Source organism: Lampris incognitus, chromosome 2, assembly GCF_029633865.1.
Source record: "Lampris incognitus isolate fLamInc1 chromosome 2, fLamInc1.hap2, whole genome shotgun sequence".
NCBI lineage: Eukaryota > Metazoa > Chordata > Actinopteri > Lampriformes > Lampridae > Lampris > Lampris incognitus.
In genome coordinates this window covers 100,612,944-100,632,791 of record NC_079212.1, presented here as the reverse complement: position 1 = coordinate 100,632,791, position 19,848 = coordinate 100,612,944, and the positions used below count along the sequence as shown (strand labels likewise).

Here is a 19,848-nt window from a genome sequence, read left to right as displayed (position 1 = left end):
AACTACAAATGGTTGTGTGAAATCGGCAAAACCCAAAATGGGAGCAGAGGTAAGTTTTTCCTTTAACTGCTCAAAGGAAGAGTCACACTCTGGTGTCCACATATTACAAAACTGGTGACCTACTTTCCCTGTTTTTTTCACACCTGAACATTTGTTGACTAGGTCATGCAGTGGCCCGGCAATCTGTGAGAAGCCTCGAATGAATCTCCTGTAGTAACTACAGAAACCCAAGAACGACTGCAGCTCTTTGGCAGTGGTTGGGACCTTCCAGTTCTTAACAGCAGAGACCTTGGAGGGGTCAGTTCCTATACCTTCTGCTGACACCTGATGACCCAAAAACTTTACTGACTGTTGTAGAAAAGCACACTTCTGCAACTTCACCTTAAGGCCCGTCTCTGCCAGTCTCTTAAACACAGTCTCAAGTCTCTCCAAATGCTGCTCAAATGTCTCTGAAAAAACCAAGATGTCATCTAGGTAGACCAGGAGTATCTGAAAAATGAGATCATTCATAGTAACTTGCATAAGTCTCTGAAATGTAGCTGGACCGTTACAAACACCAAAAGGCATTCTCACGTACTCATACAGACCAAACGGTGTAGTAAATGCAGTCTTAGTCCGATCTCTCTCATGCATAGCTACCTGGTGGTATCCGCTCGCCAGATCTATGGTCGAAAAGAACTTTGCCCCTCTCAGCGCATCAAAACTCTCATCAATTCTCGGGAGCGGGAATGCATCACGTCTTGTCTTTGAGTTGAGTTTCCTGTAATCAACACATAGCCTCAGACTACCATCTGCCTTTCTCACTAGTTCTATGGGCGAAGCATAAGCACTAGAGCTTTCTTGAATGACCCCTTTTTAAGCAGCTTGCCAATATGTTCCCTGACTTCACTGTACTGTGTGGGTGGGATTCGTCTGTATGGCTGTGTTACAGGTATGTCATCTGTCAGATGGATCTCATGTTGTACTTTGTCAGTGTGGCCTAGATCTTCATCTTCTGTTGCAAACACAAAAGAGTACTTCTCCAGTAACAAAGTCAGCTGCGCTTGCTGTTCTGGGCTACCACAAAAATTGAGCTTGCCGAGAATTTCCTGCACATCTGTCGGTGTTTCGGGGTGTTCACTGATACTCACTTGTTCAGTGTCTGCTGAGATTCTCTGGAACTGTACCTCACAAAGCTCATCACTTTTCACACAGTCTACCTGAGTCAAAACCCCTAGCCTAGTCCGTGGCCCTAGCCAGATATCTTCATCAGACATGTTCATGACTCGGACTGGAAAAATGTGATTGCCCGATGAAACCAAAGTAGGCACAACAACCAAACCTCCAGGAACGGGGACACCCACAGACTCCAGCAACAAAAAAGAACCATCCTCACTCACGGTCCTGAGTCCCCTGGCCATAACTGTAGCAGCAGATGAAGCAGGTATATGGACTACATCCTTACCAGCTACCCTAGCGAAAGAGAGTCTGTCTGTTGCATGTACTGCATGAAGATGATTAAAAGCCTCTCTCCAGTTTGAGTCAAACCTCTCCTGCAGTGTGGTGTCAAACTCAGTGTGTACTAGCTCTCTGCATTTTTTGACAATGTTCATCCCTATTAGACCTGGAACAGAGGAAGAGTGTTCAGAATCTTTAACTATCAGAAAACCTCGCTCTGGGATAGTCAGACCCATGGCTTCCACATAGCCCATATAGGGTATGTCTAATCCATTAGCTGCAGTGATCTTTAACCACTCAAATGCCGGGTGAATGTCTTCGCCTTTCACTGACAGGTGTTCCCTGAAAAAACTCTCAGAAATTGTACTGACCTGGCTACCAGTGTCAAGTAAGCAGGACACTGTAACACCTCGTAGTTTCACCTCAACAGTTTTACATTCTCCGACTGCACGCTCTAAGATCCTGCTTCTGTCTGGAGTCTCTTTTGGTGAGCCAGCTTCCTCCCCTCGAGTTGTGTGGCTCATGACAACTGAGGGTGCGAGTTTTCCTGCACTACATAAGAACTAGGTGTTGCGTCCCCTTGACCCCCTCTGGCCTGTGAGCATTTTCTTGCAATGTGACCTATGCCTCTACACTTGAAACAGATAGGCTGACCATCTGGTGTGAACTTTGGCTGGGGTCTAGGTCGTGGCTTGGGCTCTAGGAATGTCTGTTGAGTGCTGCGCTTACTCAGTTCACCTACAGCAAAGGCTAGATCAGCGAGTGTTTTGCCTAACTCTGCTAGCTGTTTTTCTTGATGGGCTACTGCTCTCCGAACATCATTTAATGCAATACCTTGGTCATTGTTTGTTTTAATAATAGAGCACTGGGTTTCCGGAACCTCTGATGTAACTTGGTTGCTCTTTATGACCCTGGGACGATGAGACCTGCTGTCCTCCATCTCCCACAGGAGGGCCTCGTTCCTCACATCTAGAAGACTGCTCTCTGGTTTGTCCCTAACCATTTTCCTGAGTTCACGCCTGAGTGCTGCTTCTCTTAAACCCTCAATAAACCGGTCTCTGAGCACAGTTTTCTCATTAGGTATTACATCTGTGGACTGTTTCACTACAGAGCTCAAAATCTGGGATAGTGCATGGGAGTAGTCACGGAGGTCTTCTCCATCAGTTTGGTTACGGTTGTAAAAGGTCTGCAAAAGCTGTGTGGAACTGCGCTTTTCCCCAAATGCATTGCTCAGGTAAGAGTATAAATCACTGGGCCCCACTGACTGACCCCTCATGCATAGTCGCACCTCTTCCAATGCAGGGCCATGCAATAGAGATAGTATATAGTCACATTGTTCTTCTGTTGTTTGCTCTCTGTATCTTAAAACCCTTTCAACCTCTTCAATAAACTCTTCGACAGATCTCCTGTCTGTACCACACTCCCCACTAAATGCTTGGATCTGGCGTTCTCTTGGAACGTAGATGTATGAACGTGTGGGTGCACTGTTATCACTTGCTCTCTGAGCCCTTGCTTCACCATTTAACCTGGTGAGCTCATCTCGCAGTCTGGCAAGCTCTTGCATGGTGGTCTGCATTTCTTTTGTAGCACCTTCACCTATACCCATTATGCCACCTGAGGTGTGGCCATTATCATTACGTGAACTCCCTTCATCACCAGAATCACTAGACATAATGATATATTAATCTTTACTCAGTCCAGTATAAATGATATTTAGTTCAAAACCTGGTTCAAGGATACTACAAGGACAGTCTTTAACTTGGAGCCTTGCTGGATCTTGGCCTTTGTAGCTGAAGTTAGCGCTGGAGTCCTCTGCGCTGGTACGGCTGAGTCGTGTGAAACAGGAAGCACCAGAACCTCTTAGATGCCCTCACGTCGTCTCTCGCTGGTCACCACCTCCACAGCAGGATGGCTTCAGACTCAACACCAACGGACGTCACCAGCAATCTTCACCACTGCCGTATTTTTTTTAAGTAAAAATAAGCCACTCTGTTGCCAATTTTAAAAAAAATGTTTTAGCTACACCCCACTCCTGGTACCAAAATTATGTAGCCCGGGGAATTAGATACCACACAGGACACAATTACTTCCGGGGTTCTTGTAGCTTTAATTTTATTGTTTGAACCTTCGAATGCAGATCGTTTTACTGAGTGCATACATTCCTGTGTCTTTCGAGCAAACAGATCATAAATGTTCACAGATGTGGCAAGTTTAACAGAAAAGATTTTAAAAAAAGGGAAATAATAAATACAAAATACGGTGCAAAATACGGCAGTGGACTATGTACGTTAAACAGGGTTTAACAAAGACATGTGGAACTTCCTGAAGATCGCGCAACTTCTCACTCTGTCAGTTACCTTGTCATGCCTGCAATGGCGAACAGCGGTCGACGGCTCGCGCCCAAAATCACCGAACATCAACTCCAGTAGCGTTACGGAGTCAGAGCACTGTCACACCGCAATCTTCAGGCGCTCCACACCAGAAAAAAAGAGAGAATACCCAAGATGCACTTGGATAACTTGCACGGAGTTACAATAAAAGTCCGCCACTGCCACTTACTGGTCAAAACATGCAATGACAACCAAAACTATAAAAATACACTCACAATCTGCCTCACAATTTAAATACATCAAATGACATTTTACATGGCTTGACAGTGTAACAATTACATATATTAACAGCTAAACTATACTAAATTTAAGTGGAAAATCATTTAACATATTTAACAGATTTACCACCCGGCTACACAGGCTTTTATGGAGGAGAGGTGGGTAATTGCACATGGGGATCAGGTGTGCCTCGCTGCACTCAGCCACGAAGCTGTTGGACTTTTGAACACCCATTTCGCTGCTCCACAGAGTGCCCTCCTTCGGCGATTTATATTCCCTCAGCGACACCAACTGCCCGGTGAGTCTGTGCAGCAGTACGTAGCTAATTTGCGAGGGCTAGCTAGCTCATGCAAGCTTGGCGCGCTTCAGGACGAGATGGTTCGCGACCAGCTTATCGAACACACCAACAATGCAAAGGTGCGTGAGACTCTCCTGCTGGAAAAAGACGATCTGCTGCTGTCCAGAGCAATTACCATCGCACTACAAGTTGAGAGAGCAGCTGAGTGTGCTGCTATGCTAAATACACAGCAAGTGGCCACCTCCAGTCAAGCTGCCAACGACTCCTCCCTCTACTCACGGCTGCCCCTCGGGACCCAACCCAGCCAGAGCGAGGCGGGCGCCGACTCCGCTGGGGACGTCTTGCAACTGCAACGACGGCGTTCTCGGCCCCGCCCTCAACAGTCCTGTGGTAACTGTGGATCTCGGTCTCATGTTTCAAGGGCTCAGAACTGCCCTGCCCGTGGCCAGACATGCCGTAGCTGCGGTAAGCAAAATCACTTTGCCAACGTCTGTCGATCTTCCCCGGCTGGGTCAGAGGGCCACACCCGAGTCGTCATCATTCACAAGGTGAGCTGTGGGCCAGTATCATTCAAATCATGCACAGTCAACATTAATGATGTGTGCATCCCCCTACTGTTGGACACCGGTGCAGGTGTGTCTCTCCTGAATGTTGATACTGACAGTCAATTTTTCAGTTCACTGCCACTGTCCGCACCCTCAGCTGTCCTCTGTGGGTATGGTGACTCCAAAATCGATCTGGTTGGCTCTCTCCAAGTGACTGTCCGCTATGGAACCAAGCTGGTGCCCAATGCAGTTTTTCATGTGGCACGCCGTGGGGCCAATCTGATGGGCGTGGACCTGTTCTCCTCTCTGGGGTTCTCCCTCTTTGACACAGGGAGGGCAGCAATCCCGACTGTTGCCACGCTTTGGCAGCAGAAGTGGCCATCACTGTTTGTGGGGCTGGGCTGCCTCTCCGCCTTCGCCCATCAACCTCTCCTCAACCCTGCTGTGAAACCTGTCATCCAACCACTGTGCCGCATCCCGCTGGCTTTCCGTGATGGGGTCTCCGCCGAGCTGCAACAACTGCTGGAAGCTGGCATCATTGAACCGGTAGACGCGTCACCCTGGGTCTCAAACCTCGTGGTGGCTAAGAAGAAGTCGGGTGGCCTGCGTGTCTGCGTCGATCTACGTGCAGTAAATAAGGCAGTGGTCCCTGATAAGTATCCACTGCCCACCTCAGAAGAACTCACTGCTCAGTTCTATGGCTCTGAGGTGTTCTCCAAGCTTGACCTCAGACAGGGGTACTTACAGGTGCCCCTCCACCCCAGCAGCTGAAACCTCACAGCCTTTGTGACACATGCAGGAGTGTTTCGCTACACCAGGATGCCTTTCGGTCTCAGCTCCGCCTCTAGCTGCTCCCAGAAAGTCATGGTCTCCGTGCTGGCTGGCATACCGAGCGTGGCCATTTATCTGGACGATATAGTGGTACACGGGCCCACCAGTGAAATCCACAACAAGCGCCTCAACATGGTCTTCGCAGCCCTGTCCAATCACAAGCTAACTCTCAATGCTGAGAAATGTGTCCTCTCTGTGCCAGCCATCGAGTTCGTGGGGTTCCGGCTGTCAGCGAGCGGTGTCACTCCACTACAATCCAACGTGGACACCATTCAGGCCAACCCTGAGCCCAGCTCGGCCGCCCAGGTCGCCTCCTTCCTGGGTATGACAGGCTACTACCTGAGGTTTCTTCCCCAGTACTCTGCGACCACAGCCCCCCTGCGCCAGCTGCTGCATAAGGACAAGCCATGCCTGTGGTCAAAGGCATGCAGTGATGCTGTGCGTGATCTCAAGACTCAACTGACTTCACCACCAGTGTTGGCTCACTTCGACGTCTCCAGCTCCACCTTCGTGATCTGTGACGTGTCAGCCACAGTGATAGGGGCTGTGCCGTCTCAAACCCAGAACGGTGTGGAGAAGCCCATCGCCTTCGCCTCCCGTGCCCTCAACCTGACCAAGCAGCGGTACTCCGTGGGTGAGCGTGAGGCATTAGCCTGCATCTGGGCTTGTGAAAGGTGGCACCTCTACCTCTATGGTCGCTCCTTCACCCTCAGGACAGATCACCAGGCCCTGACAGCGCTGCTGTCCACATTTGGGACAGGCCACAAACCCCTGAGGCTGCACCGCTGGTCTGACCGCCTCCGCCAGTACAACTTCAGCCTGCAGTTCACCCCAGGCAGAGACAATGTTGTCGCCGACCTGCTCTCTCGCTCTGTCTCCACCCCAGCTCCATAGACGGACACTGACTGTGTGGAAAAGGACATTGTCCAAATGCTACACACACCCCTCCTGGCCAATGTCTCTCTGCAGGAGCTGAGGGCAGCCTCCGAACAGGATCCTGTCCTCTCCCAGCTCCGCACCTACATCCAGAACGGCTGGCCTCACAAGGCCCCAGAGGAGCTGGCTGCGTTTTCCCGAGTCAGACAGGAGCTCTCCTGCTGGAACGACACCTTCGTGGCACATGGGTTTTGCACAATGGTCCCAGGTGCTCTCCGTGTGCGTGTTTTGAATATGGCGCATGAAGGCCACCTGGGCATTGTGAAACTAAAACAGCACTGCAGAGACCTGGTGTGGTGGCCGGGGATAGACAGAGATATTGAGGCTCTGGTGAAGGACTGTTCTGCCTGCCTTGTGAGTGGCAAGACTGGCCACCAGGCTCCACCACCCCTGCAACCTCTCGCCTGGCCCTCTCAGCCCTGGGAACACCTGCAGTTGGACATTTGTGGTGAGATCCATGGAGTTCCCCACCACCAACGCTTCATGGTGGTCGCCTACGATCTACACTCAAAATGGCCTGAACTCACCACTTCCGCCACTGTGACCTCACAAGTCATCATCGACGTCCTGGACTCTCTCTTCTCTCGCTGGGGCCTCCCCAAGACCATCACCACTGACAACGGTCCTCAGCTGGTCTCTGCTGAGTTCACTGCTTATCTCGAAAGCAAGGGCATCCGTCATATACACACTGCATATTACCACCCCCAGGCCAATAGCGGTGGTGAACGTTTTCACCAGTCACTGAAGAACGGCCTCAGAGCACACATGGCCCAAGGGTGCTCTTTCACGCAGGCCATCCGTCACACTTTGCTGCACTATCGGGCCACACAGCACTCGACCACAGGCGTCTCCCCAGCCTCTCTCATGCTGGGCCAAGAACTGTGCATGCCCCTTGACAGACTCCACCCCTCCACACCCCAGGCACCTCCCTCTGGGGTCAGAGCCTCAGTCAATCATCAGCAGACGCGGATGAAGCAACGGTTTGACCAGTCAAAACGAACCATGGTGCCAGACATTAATGCGTCAGACTGGGTCAGGGTCCACAGGCCCCACAGGGACAATAAAATGGCTTCATACTGGTCCTCTCCTCTCCAAGTCACCCGTCAGCTGGGCCCAACCACCTACCTCCTCAGCGATGGCACTCGGTGGCACTCCAGTCGTCTGCGTAAGGTGTCAGCTCTGCCACACACAGCTGGTGACACAACCTTAGCCATTCCCTCAGCATGGCAAGACGCCCCGGGGCTTCATTCAGCTCCTACATGGGCCCCAGACATTCCTGGGCCTCAGCTTCCCCTGCCTTCCCCCTCCCCACCTTGGCCTGCCCAGCCTCAGGCTGCCTCGCGACCTGTTTGCACATGTTTACGCCCTGGCCACCTAGAGGACTTCGTGTCAACCTTTCATGTTTGAAATCCTGCCGGGGGGGGGGGGATGTTATGTCTGCACACTGGATCACCAGTGCTGCATTTAGTAATGTTAGCATTGTTCTATTGTGCCTTGATTGATTGATTGATATGTGCCTTGATTAATTGATATGTGTTGCCTAGTGATTCTGTGATTGTTTAATCTTTGAAATGTGATGTCTGCGCACTGGATCACCAGTGCTGCATTTGGTTGATGTTGGCATCGTTCTATTGCACCTTGATTGATGTGTGATGCCCAGTAGTTCTGTTATTGTTAAATCCTGCCGGGGGGGGGGGGGGGTGTTATGGCTGCACACATTGACAGTGCTGCATTTGATTTGGCGCTGTTCTATTGTGCTGGGATCAATTGGTGATGCCTGCGGGCTCTGGGTTGTTTGATCGGGTCTGCCCGTGACACTGTGTGAGTCAAAATAAAGAATGCAACACAGAGGTTGTGTCGAGCGACAGCGCTGTGTCCTGACGTGATTTCTAAACACAATAGTATCAAGTGAACTAATAACCCATGTTCTGTTTAGAGCTGCGTCAGCTTTTTAAAAAACCCGTTTGCATAGCTATTAATTATTACAGATTCAAATAAAGGAAGAGGGGTAAATACAGATAAAACTGCTCTTGTATAACTGAAACTGGTGAGACTTTACGAACGCATTAATGTATAAACCTTCAGATGGCGTTTTATACCTTTATGTCTATTCTGCCAGCAACATGTTGATGTCTGAACTTGTAAACTTCCATTTTCCCCTTAGATCCTGTTCATAGCAACATGTTCTGATGTAAAGATAAACCCCGATCATCTGTTCGGATTCCTCCAAATGTTATTTTGTCGTTTTGGCACAATGCACTCCAAACTCTTACATTTTGAGAGCTTTAACTAGACAAATTGAAGGAATTAAAGGATCCCTGGCACCCACATTCAACCGGCGAACAAGAGGCATTCAACATTCAACATGTAAGAGCAAATTTGGGCAGTTAAGAAAATTTTATGAATCCAACATTAATTTCTCTCACACAATTCTGGTAAGAGCAAATTTACGAGAGGTCGGAGGGAAATTTACTTGAGGTAATTTGTGGCTTCTCTGACATAACCTCAGCTACACTGAAAGCCACACTCGCAATAATAATAATAATTTCATGGAGATGGGGGCATTTTTTCCCTGAGACAGTTTACTGGCTTTCTTTCTCATAACTGATGGTTTGTTAACACTGGCAAACATCCGCCTCTAATAATAACTTCTATTGCCCAGGTGGGAGAATTTTCACCTTGAAACGTTATTTACCCACTTTAGCCACTTCACAGAAACTAGATAAATGAATGGGTTTCACTGTATTATAAGTGGATGAGAAAGTGAAAGCGAGCCAGTGCGGGGGAGGGGGGTGCATGGAGACACACAAACACGCATTTACAAAACACGTGCAGATGTACGCACGCACACACGCACAAACACATACACACAGAGTCAAAAGAGGTATCTCTGTGTTGACTTAATTATCTCAGTGAGAATTGGGGGCATTAACAACACATAAAACTTTGTATATGCATATATTTAACACACACACACACACACACACACACACACACACACACACACACACACACACACACACACACACACACACACACACACACACACACACAGGTACAAACCACTGGGACACAGTCCAGAACTAATTCCCTATAAGTTTCATTGGCAGAAATGAGATAATAGGAGAGAGACAGATGTAGTGTCTGTCTTGTGCCTCTTTAAACAAACTTGAGCTATCTGTTTTGGCATGCGCTTGACCAGCTGCGCTTGATCTAACTGATCATTCGGAGGAATACTCAGCAGTTTTACCATAAAAAAGGATGAACTTGGGTGAACTTGCGTTGAGAATTTTTTTTTGCACTTCATTGTTTGACTTCTTTCCGGTCATTATCAAATGTCCTTCTGTGTTTTGAGACTGGAACATCTGGTCATGCACAAAATATTCACATAAATACTGAGCAGCAGCATTAAATCAATATGTTCCCCTTATGAGCATTGTTTATGTGTTTGATACTTACTGATGATGCTAAAAAATGTCATTCTGGATCAAGGACAGATACATAGAAGCAAAGATAGATAGATAGATAGATAGATAGATAGATAGATAGATAGATAGATAGATAGATAGATAGATAGATGGATATGAGGAATCAGAAACTGTCATTTCACCTCATGTACTTGCACACATGAAATGAAACGAAATGCTGTTTCCCTCAGCCCACAGCAGTGCAACATACAAACAAAAACACATTCAAGAACTACAAGAACACACATTCAAAGTAACACATACTATATCCAAGCTAAACAAACAAAGAACAAACAAACAAACAAACGCCAGCCAGGATGACTGTCGGAACCGCCAGTCTGCATAGGCTAACAGTTAGCTTAGCCCGCCCCGATTACGCGTCTTGTCAGACCGCCCTCCGTGTTTCCTCCTCGGGCGCAAGTGCCATGGTCCCTGACCCTGTGGCAACCCGATGAAGAAGACCAAGCCCTTCCAGTCGATCTAGCGCCAGCTCGACTACTTCGACACACCTCCCCGTACTCCACACGACGACATCAAAAACACCAGTCAAAGCCAGGTGAGGCCGCCGCCAGACCGCCCTCGTTGTTACCTCCTCGGTTGCAGCAGCTCCGGACAAAGCCGTGGTCCCTAGGCCCACGGCGCAACAGACCAAGCTCTGGCAGCCGATCCAGCGCCAGCTCTCCCAGCCAACAAACGAAGACCAAAAACCTAGACGCAGACGTGGACAAAGACACTGCATCGACGGTGTACTGGGTGAGGCTGCCGCAAGAGCGCGCGCGCGCGCGCACACACACACACACGACCAAATGCAATATTGGTGGAGATAATGATAATTATTGATAATACACAAATACACTGTGCACATATACTAATGGTAATAATAACATACTGATGGTATTATAATATATGACAATATGGCATTGCATAGACATGCATTTTAAATCAATTAGTTCTGAGTGTATGAAAAATTCTGCAATAACCTGGATGAAATTACAATTCTGTGATTGGCACTTCCTGTTGCGCTGCTCAGCAGGTGACCCAGACAACTGCGCTGCTGCATAAATTGTGTGCTAATAGTGATTGAGTGATTAATAAGTCCTGGTTTCATTTCTGTTTTTGTATGAATGTTATGTTACACTGCAGAATGGTGAGTTTTTGGAGATTTCTCTGCGAAGGACTGCTTTTGCTACTTTTCACAGTAAGCCAGTCAAAACAACAACATTCCACGGAAAGAACCAGGAAACACACATTTAGGACAGGCAAACGCTCTTGTCACTGAGAACCTTCAGCAGGGCAAGCATACAGCTTTTTGCCAACCTGCCTGAGTAACTACAAAAGCCCAGGAAGGTACCAATTGTGAGAGAACCAGTCCAAGAACAGGGAAAGGCTGTGGAGATAATGGTGGAGGGGCAAATGAGAGGGAGTAAGACAGAGGCTCAGAAGAAGAGGGAATAGGCCTCCCTTGCCATCAATGACCCTGTGTAATGCGTGCTCTCTGAGGAATAAGATGGATGAACTCAAACTTTACACCAGAACCTGCTACGAGTACCGTGAGTCATGTATCATGGATTTTACAGAAACTTGGCTGCATCAAGACATTTCTAGCTCACTCGTTGAGTTGGATGGCTTTTCCCTGGCATGTTTGGATAGGACAGGTTCAAGTGAACCAGACATTATCTGAGTCTAAAGTCATTAACACAGGCGTTCCTTGAGGATGTGCGAGTTCTCCTATTCTGTTTACATATATACAAATGATTGTGCAAGTAGTCATCCCAGCACTTTTGTTGTCACGTTTTCTGATGACACTGCCATCTTGTGAATTATGGATAAAGACAGTGACATTTCTGGCTTGAGTTTGGAGGTTAAAAAGTTTCTACAATGGTGTGATGACCATTATCTCATTGTAAACACTAAGAAAACAGAAGAAATTATTTTTGATCCAGGACATCTGGGGAATCATTTTCCACTACTGATCCAGAATCAGAATCAGAATCAGAATACTTTATTCATTCCCAGGGGGAAATTGGATCCAATACAGACACTCATGCTCTAGTAAAGAAAAAACTAAAAACTAACAAGATACAAGATAACAAGAAAATAGAAACAAATAGAAAATAAAAGAAAAACAAACAAATAAAAATAAAAGATAAAATAAGAAATAGAAATAAGAGCAAAATATATAAACATCACCCTATCTATACTGCACTACCGCAGCACAAAACAAACAGCACAAACGAAACCCGACTGGGTAAAACAAGGTGAAGGGCCAGTCCAATGACCATTAACTCTGAGTGTCTGACACTCTGAGGGAGGAGATGTAAAGTTTGATGGCCACAGGCAGGAATGACCTCCAGTGTCACTTTGTAATGCATTTCGGCAGAATAAGTCTATAACTAAAAGTACTCCTGTGCCCGACCAGCACATCATGGAGTGGGTGGAAGACATTGTCCATGATGGCACATAACTTCAACAGCGTCCTCCTCTCAGTAACCACCGCCTGAGAATCCAGTTCCACCTTCACAATGTCACCGGCCTTGCGGATCAGTTTATTGAGCCTGTTTGCGTCCGCAACCCTCAACCTGCTGCCCCCAACACACAACAGCAAACAGGAGAGCGCTGGCCACCACAGACTCATACCACATTCAGAGCATTGTCTGGCAGATTTTGAAGGACCTCAGCCTCCTCAAAAAGTAGAGACGGCTCTGTCCCTTCTTGTAGAGGGCATCAGTGTTCTTAGCCCAGTCCAGGTTATTGTCTATATACACCCCCAGGTACTTGTAGTATTCCACAGTGTCCACAGTGACCCCCTGGATGGAAACAGGGGTCACTCGTGTCATGCCCCTCCTCAGGTCAACAACCAGCTCCTTTGTCTTAGTCACGTTGAGCTGCAGATGGTTCCACTCACACCATGTGACAAAGTTTCCCACCACAGCCCTGTACTCAGCCTCCCCGCCCTGACTGATGCATCCAACTATAGCAGAGTTATCAGAGAGCTTCTGAAGATGACAGGACTCTGTGTGGTAGTTGAAGTCCATGGTGTAGAGGTGTGAAAAGGAAGGGAGACAGGACTGTCCCCTGTGGAGCCCCAGTGTTGCTGACCACTCTGTCTGACACAGTGTTGCAAGCGCACATACTGTGGTCTACCAGTAAGGTAGTCAATCGCCCAGGACACAAAGGGGGCATCTACCTGCATTGCTGTCAGCTTCTCACCCAGTAGAGCCAGCCAGATGGTGTTGAAGGCACTAGAGAAGTCAAAGAACATGACCCTCACAGTGCTCGCTGGCTTATCTAGGTGGGCGTAGGCATGGTTAAGCAGGTAAATGATGGCATCCTCAACTCCCAGTCGGGGCTGGTAGGCAAACTGGGGGGGGGGGGGTCCAAGTGTGGCTTGACCGTGGGCCGAAGCTACTCCAGGATGAGTCTTTCCAGGGTCTTCATAATGTGAGGTCAATGCTGCCAGTCTGTGGTCCTTGGTACAGGTACAAGACAGGATGTATTCCATAGCACGGGGACCCTTTGAAGTCTTAGGCTCATGTTGAAGACATGATGAAGCACTCCACATAACAGGAGGGCACAGGCTTTGAGCACCCTGGGGCTAACACCATCCGGGCCTGCTGCTTTGCTTGCGTGAAGTCTCATCAACTGTCTTCTGACATGGTTAACACTTATATTACCCAGGTTCATGCTTACAAATACTTGGGTGTACATATTGACTCTAATCTTGTAATCTGTCTCGAGATGTCCATGTTAATTCTGTATGTACTAGGATCCAACAGTGAATCCAGTTTTTGGGCAGACTCAGGGCATTTGGGGTGGGACAGAGGGTATCATGCTGTGATAGAGAGTATATTACATTACAGAATCTCACCTTGGTTTGGTTACGTATCAGTTAAGTTAAAATCATAAATAAACAGATTGGTCCACGCAGCAATGAAAGTGTTGGGGTGAGGGAACATCCCTCCTTCCAAATGCTCTTTGAGAAGACTATAGCTAAACAGGCTAGGAAAATTATTGTTGACCCCTCTCATGTCCTGTATTCAAAATATGATCTACTCCCATCAGGTAGACGCTTCATAGTTCCAATTAAATAAAAATATACATGAAGAGGTATAAAAACTCTTCCACTCCTCTATCAGTGATTCTCTTAAACTCAGTACATAAAGAGTATGTGAAAGGGGCTATGTTGCATGTATTTGAATGCTCTTTATGTCTGCACTTGTCTGAACTATACACTTTATGTCTGTTACTGCACTATAGTGTATTTAATTTTATATGGCAGCCTTTATGTCAAAGATAAATTTCCCTCAGAACAAATAAAATATTCTTGAATCTTGAATCTTGATGTGCACCTCAGCCCTCTGGACCCCCGGACCAGGGTTTTAATGAGTTTTTGGTCCCACAGTCAGAGTCTAAACTTGACATTTGGTACCTGGCTGAGAAGTTAACAAATTTCTGGGTTAGGTTCCTAAGGTCAGATGGATAGGAGTCATAACCACGTGACTGATAGTTGTCTGGGACAGTGTCTCCACCTCACCTCCTGAATCTGACCAATATCAAAGTCGAAAGACTTGACCAGAGGAGCTGGTATGTAAGCTTCAACAGAGAACAACAGAGACAAACTATTTCACTGTGAACGAATTATCAATCAATCAATCAAGTTGCATTTTGACCAAATTTACTTATTTCCTTACACATTTGTTCCTCTAACCCACTGTCTCATCATTATCCTTATCCTATTTGGTAATGTCTATTCTTGCTCACAAGAAAAGGTCTGTCTAAAACATTATTAACTAAAACGGGGGTTAAGGTTAGGGTCATTGGGTCATTGGGTCCTCAGGTCAAATGCTTTGCGCCCATAACCTTGTGATGGAGCCAGACTTACTATGGCCTGGTGGGAGAGGGTCAACACCTCACACCCTGAAACCAACCAGAGCTCAAAGTACATTGGCTGGAGAGACGGAGAGACTTCCTCTTGTTTGGATGAGTAATAGGGGCCCAATCTCGCAACTATCACCTGCTTGTAAAGCGAACGGTCAAGTAACTTGAATGTTTTCAACTTTCACAGTCATTGTATGAAGCTTGGAATTGAAATTGGCAGCTTGGAGGCCCTCTGTTTGGCCAACCTGTGCAGTGAGGTCAGGATTCATTGCAGCTTCCTATATTCAGATTTGCCATTTACATTCAACCACACAGATGGCTAGCTACTTAGCTAGCTAGTTAGCTGAACACATACATACTACATACATACATACGTACATACATAGTGTAGATTACCTGATAGAGGCCAGTGATCATCAGATATATCCCCAGTCCAGCTCCATGTCTAAAACTGTGATTTTAGTGCCATGCTGCTAAGACAGACCTCAGACGTTCATCTATTTGTCTGACATCTCTATGCTACATTTATTTTCTCCCTTGCTCCCATGTTCCAGGAGTTACATCAGTTAACCAGATCTCTGTTCAATGGCTGTCAGTCAAAGTTTGCCTTGAGACTTCAGGGCCAGTGTGTGAAGATGATATCATTGGCTCTAGGTAACGTCACCTCTGAGGAACCCAGTCTCTTGACCCCCATGTTTTATCATGTCCATTAGAGAAAGTAATAAAAATGAAACTGAGCATCATCATTTAAATTACCTTTTGAAATACAACTTTATTGAGTTGCTATATTATGATGGATTTTTTTCCCTTGTTATTTTCACTTGAAATTTTAAGCTCTTGTAAATGTTTTTATCAATAGACAAACCAGTAGCTGGTATATGAAAAGGGCCCCAAAAATTCACAGCATGTTTATTTACTTATTCACATGAGAATGAGAGAGAAGATCTGATTACCAAACGTAATGATGTTTTGAACATGGCACAGGGCATTCTGCAAGCAACCTAATGAGCCAAGGAATTTGTATTATGTAACACTATGGACGCCATAACAAGCTCTGAGTTAGCCTCAGGCATTTGTTTACTTGGAACCCAGACGCAAAGTGGATGTTCATGCAGAATTGATCAAACCATGGACAATTAGTACAGACCGATGGTCTGCTTGGGTTTTTAAAGCCCCAGCCCATAATGATAGGACGGGCAACCTTAGAATTCTCTTTTCCTTTATTGATACAGACTGTTGGAAAGCTTTGAGACAGACAGATGCGAGGAGATGCAGGAGCAAAATCCTGGCAGGATGTGATCAGTACAGAGTTTTTCTCTTCCATATTAACTGATATGAGTTTATACACACGTCACTCTTAAAGAACCCATAGTTGCAGTTTCTTAATACATCATAATTAACTGTTACAGGGCCTTTCAGGTAGCTGTTTACACACATTACTAATAAAGGCAAACCATCTACAATTTAAGAGTAGGTTAAAACCTTGTATTCACCCACAGCCAGTTCTTAGTTCTTGCCTCCAAAGATCAGTGAATAAGTTTTGAGAATAACAGCACCAATAGGCATTTAGCTGAGCTGCACTAATTGGATAGGGGTTTCTTGTCTATTTAAAGTCACTCTGACATGAAACCTGGCTGTTGATTGAAATATTGGTAGCAAAGATGATCGAATGTGTATCACATTCTCACAACAATAGACTCTTACTGCTGGTCCACCCTGCATCTTGTGAAAACAAAGAAGCATAGTGTGTCATGGGTGGGAAATGCAACTGTTGTTTGAGAGAGGGGGCAATTTTTTGTAATTTTGTAAGTGTAATTAGAAGTAGGCCTCGAAATGACTGCACATTTTCAATTGAGTGGCTAACTTTGCATATTATTTCCATTATTTATATGAATTGTTTTTATTTGGAATTATTCAATGGCCATGCTAACTTGGAGCTTGGGCCATCAGATGTTTGATGTCTTAGATGTTTATAATGGTGTTCTGTAATCACATGAGGGATGGGCTATTGGTGTGGCATGACACAATAAATAATAAATATCTATCAATCTATCTATGTGTCTATGTACATGATATCCTAGTTGTACACTTAACATTGAGATTTTAAATCAATTGCTTTTTCAATGGTTCATCACTAAAGCTAGCTCATCTGAAACATGATTTTAGCTAACCAAAAAAAAAAAACCCAGAAAAGCAAGCTGACACACCAGAAACGCTTTTTAAAACAGTTTTTTTCCTCCAAAACTTTTATCAGAAGATTGATTTGTTTGAGCATGTAAAGGATAATAGAGTACATTTTAATTCATCTCTGTTGATGGCGTCTCTGTGAAATCCTACCTCAAATTAAAACCGCGTGGACAATACCAAGTGATAGAATACAAGGCAGAGGCTAAGAAAGAAGCTACTTTGCCGATATTCTTACCATTGAGGATTATGATGTGAAATAAGAAGAACACTAAATCGTTAGTTTTACAACAGCATATATTTTCAGATGTACTCACAAACATTTTTGGAGTCCCCCCCCCCAAAAAACAAACTTGATTAATGGTACAGCAATAATGCAAGACTAAATGCCATTTGTGAGTGAGTTAGAAACCAGGTTCATGAGGTGCTTTGCATCTAAAAATACCCTTAATCTGATCCTTAATTTCAGTAGCAGGGCTCCACTTTTGATTTTTTTAGATTACAGATTCGGCCTTCAAATCTGCTCAGGTCTGTATATGCTGGATGGGAGACTGCTGTTGTTTTGGAAAAGAGTTGAGGTTTGGTTTTGACTCTACAAGAGTTCGTGAGGATAACTAATCAAGATTTTGACAATTAGCTGTGGCTGCTAGATGCCACAAGCTTTACTGTTTTTGTGCATCTGAAAGGTGGGTTTTTGCCAAGGAAATGTGGTTGTTATTGCGTTGAGTATGGCATGATTTGAGGCCTTGGTTTCTTCACAACTCTTTTTGCAGATCTTGTCCAACCACACACAAATTAACACAGGTCCTGTTTTGCCTTGGCTTGAGCCTATGTCTGCATGTTGGGGTTATTAGGTTTTGGCAGTCATAACTGAAATGAAGTTGAAGTGGGCAGATTTTGGTATCTATTTGCAGGAATTTAGGAGCAACTGATCTAACCATGGGTAATTAAGAGACTTTGTTTTTGTCTGCCTCTGTGTATTGCAGTCACAGTTAGGCAGCGTTTCAGTGCTCATTAGATTTAACTGAGCTGGGGTTGGTTACGCTACCTTGCAAGGGCTTTAAAGAGTTTACCAACACAAATTAGTATTGGCTTAAGGATACTAGGATTTTCGTCTCAGATTGGGTCTGTGCCTCTTGTGTGGGCTCAGGTGATGGTGTTTGGCTGCTTACTAGACCCATTTTTAGCTGAGTCAACTCTGTAATTCGGTGTTATTGGAGAAAACCACAAAGGGCCAGAAGTTATGAAAAGAATTCGTTCATTTATGATTTTTGCCCTTGTGTGTTTGAAAACAGATATGAAATTGGTGTTGAATGTGTAACCCACATATAGGCACCAAAGGGCCAACTCCTCACGAGTCAGGTTGTTTTGACCCTCAGCGCATCCCGTCAGCTCAGTGAGAGCGCGTGCCCGCTGTTAGCGCCAATCCTACCGATCGAGAGAAAAAGGGACGCGTGTGAAACTGCAGAGCTGAAAACTCTGGTTGATAAACAAGAGAAGTGCAGAAACGAGTTATAAAGTACAACTAGACTATCATCAGTGTTTCTTGAAGTTTTAGAACTATGTTGTCACATATGCCAAGGGAGTTGGGATTGTTTTCTATTTTATTTTCTCCCCCTTTGGAAGCTCCGGTGAGTTGAATTAGCCTGCACTAGTAGCTAGTTAACGGTATAGCGTTTTGCTAGCTTAAGAGAATAGGACCAAGTATTTTGAACAGCTCTACAAAGTATTTTTGATGCAAACGGCGTGTCCAAATGTATTTTTATTGGTTGTATTCATGATAATATTGTAGCGTGTTCAGGTTCACGAGGGTGGTATATGTGTTCGTTGGGGGAGATGTTTTGCAATTCCGGGGTGGGGTGGGGGGGCTGTTTCCGGGTCAAGGGTTAATGGGTCGGGACAAGTGAGAGAGACGACCTGTGAGGCGGGCTTAATTGCGGTGTGTACGGCGTGGCTGTGGCCGAGATTTGACCAGAAATGTAAAGCTTGATTGATTGAACAGCCGTGAATAAAGCAATGCTCAGTTGGAAGTTAAGAAGTGTGTTTTTTTTCTAATAACGGTGAACGCTACAATATGTTGTAGTTATCCATCCATCCATTCTCCATGCCACTTCCAGCAAAAAAATTATTCTGCTTGTAATATCCTGTTTAAAGCTATTTTAATTATATGTTATAGGATTATTTAATTTATTTGAGCAACGGTTTGCTTTACTGATACCAAATTAAGCACATTTTTGGTGGAATACTATAAAACTATAAGAAAAAGCCCTAGACAGTAGGGTTGTGAAATTGAATTCTGAGGAAGTGGATAGATTTCATTTGAAAAGTAGACTGTATGATGATTTGTTCTGTGCTGTACATGCAGATTGTTTTATTTATTTTTTTATGACCCCTGATTTGTAGCTTGGAGTTAATACTCTGCTGGAACGTGATGGCGAGCTAGTCCCAGTGGTGAAACACTGAGCGAAAGTTGGAAGCAGTGTGCCCAGCTGCTTCATATTCCCTTTTACAGGATTGACAATGGATTCGCAGGAAATTGCCAGGTAAGGATTAATCATCACACACCAAATTATCCTACCTGGGTAGCGAGACACCCGGGGGGGGGGGCACTAAGGGCATTTTATTTTATTTCATTTTATTTTTGGTTACAAGAGCTCTTTTCA

At 45.6% G+C, this 19,848-nt stretch overlaps 1 long non-coding RNA gene across 1 annotated transcript in view; it reads left to right on the top strand.

Annotated features, from left to right (window-relative positions):
- The window catches only part of LOC130108335 (uncharacterized), a 39,682-nt gene extending 20,041 nt beyond the window's left edge, over window positions 1–19,641 (top strand). The window contains exon 3 of the long non-coding RNA XR_008809873.1: window positions 19,589–19,641. This is a non-coding gene — a long non-coding RNA (uncharacterized LOC130108335). The remainder of the gene's footprint in view (window positions 1–19,588) is intronic.
- The last annotated feature ends 207 nt before the right edge of the window (window positions 19,642–19,848 follow it).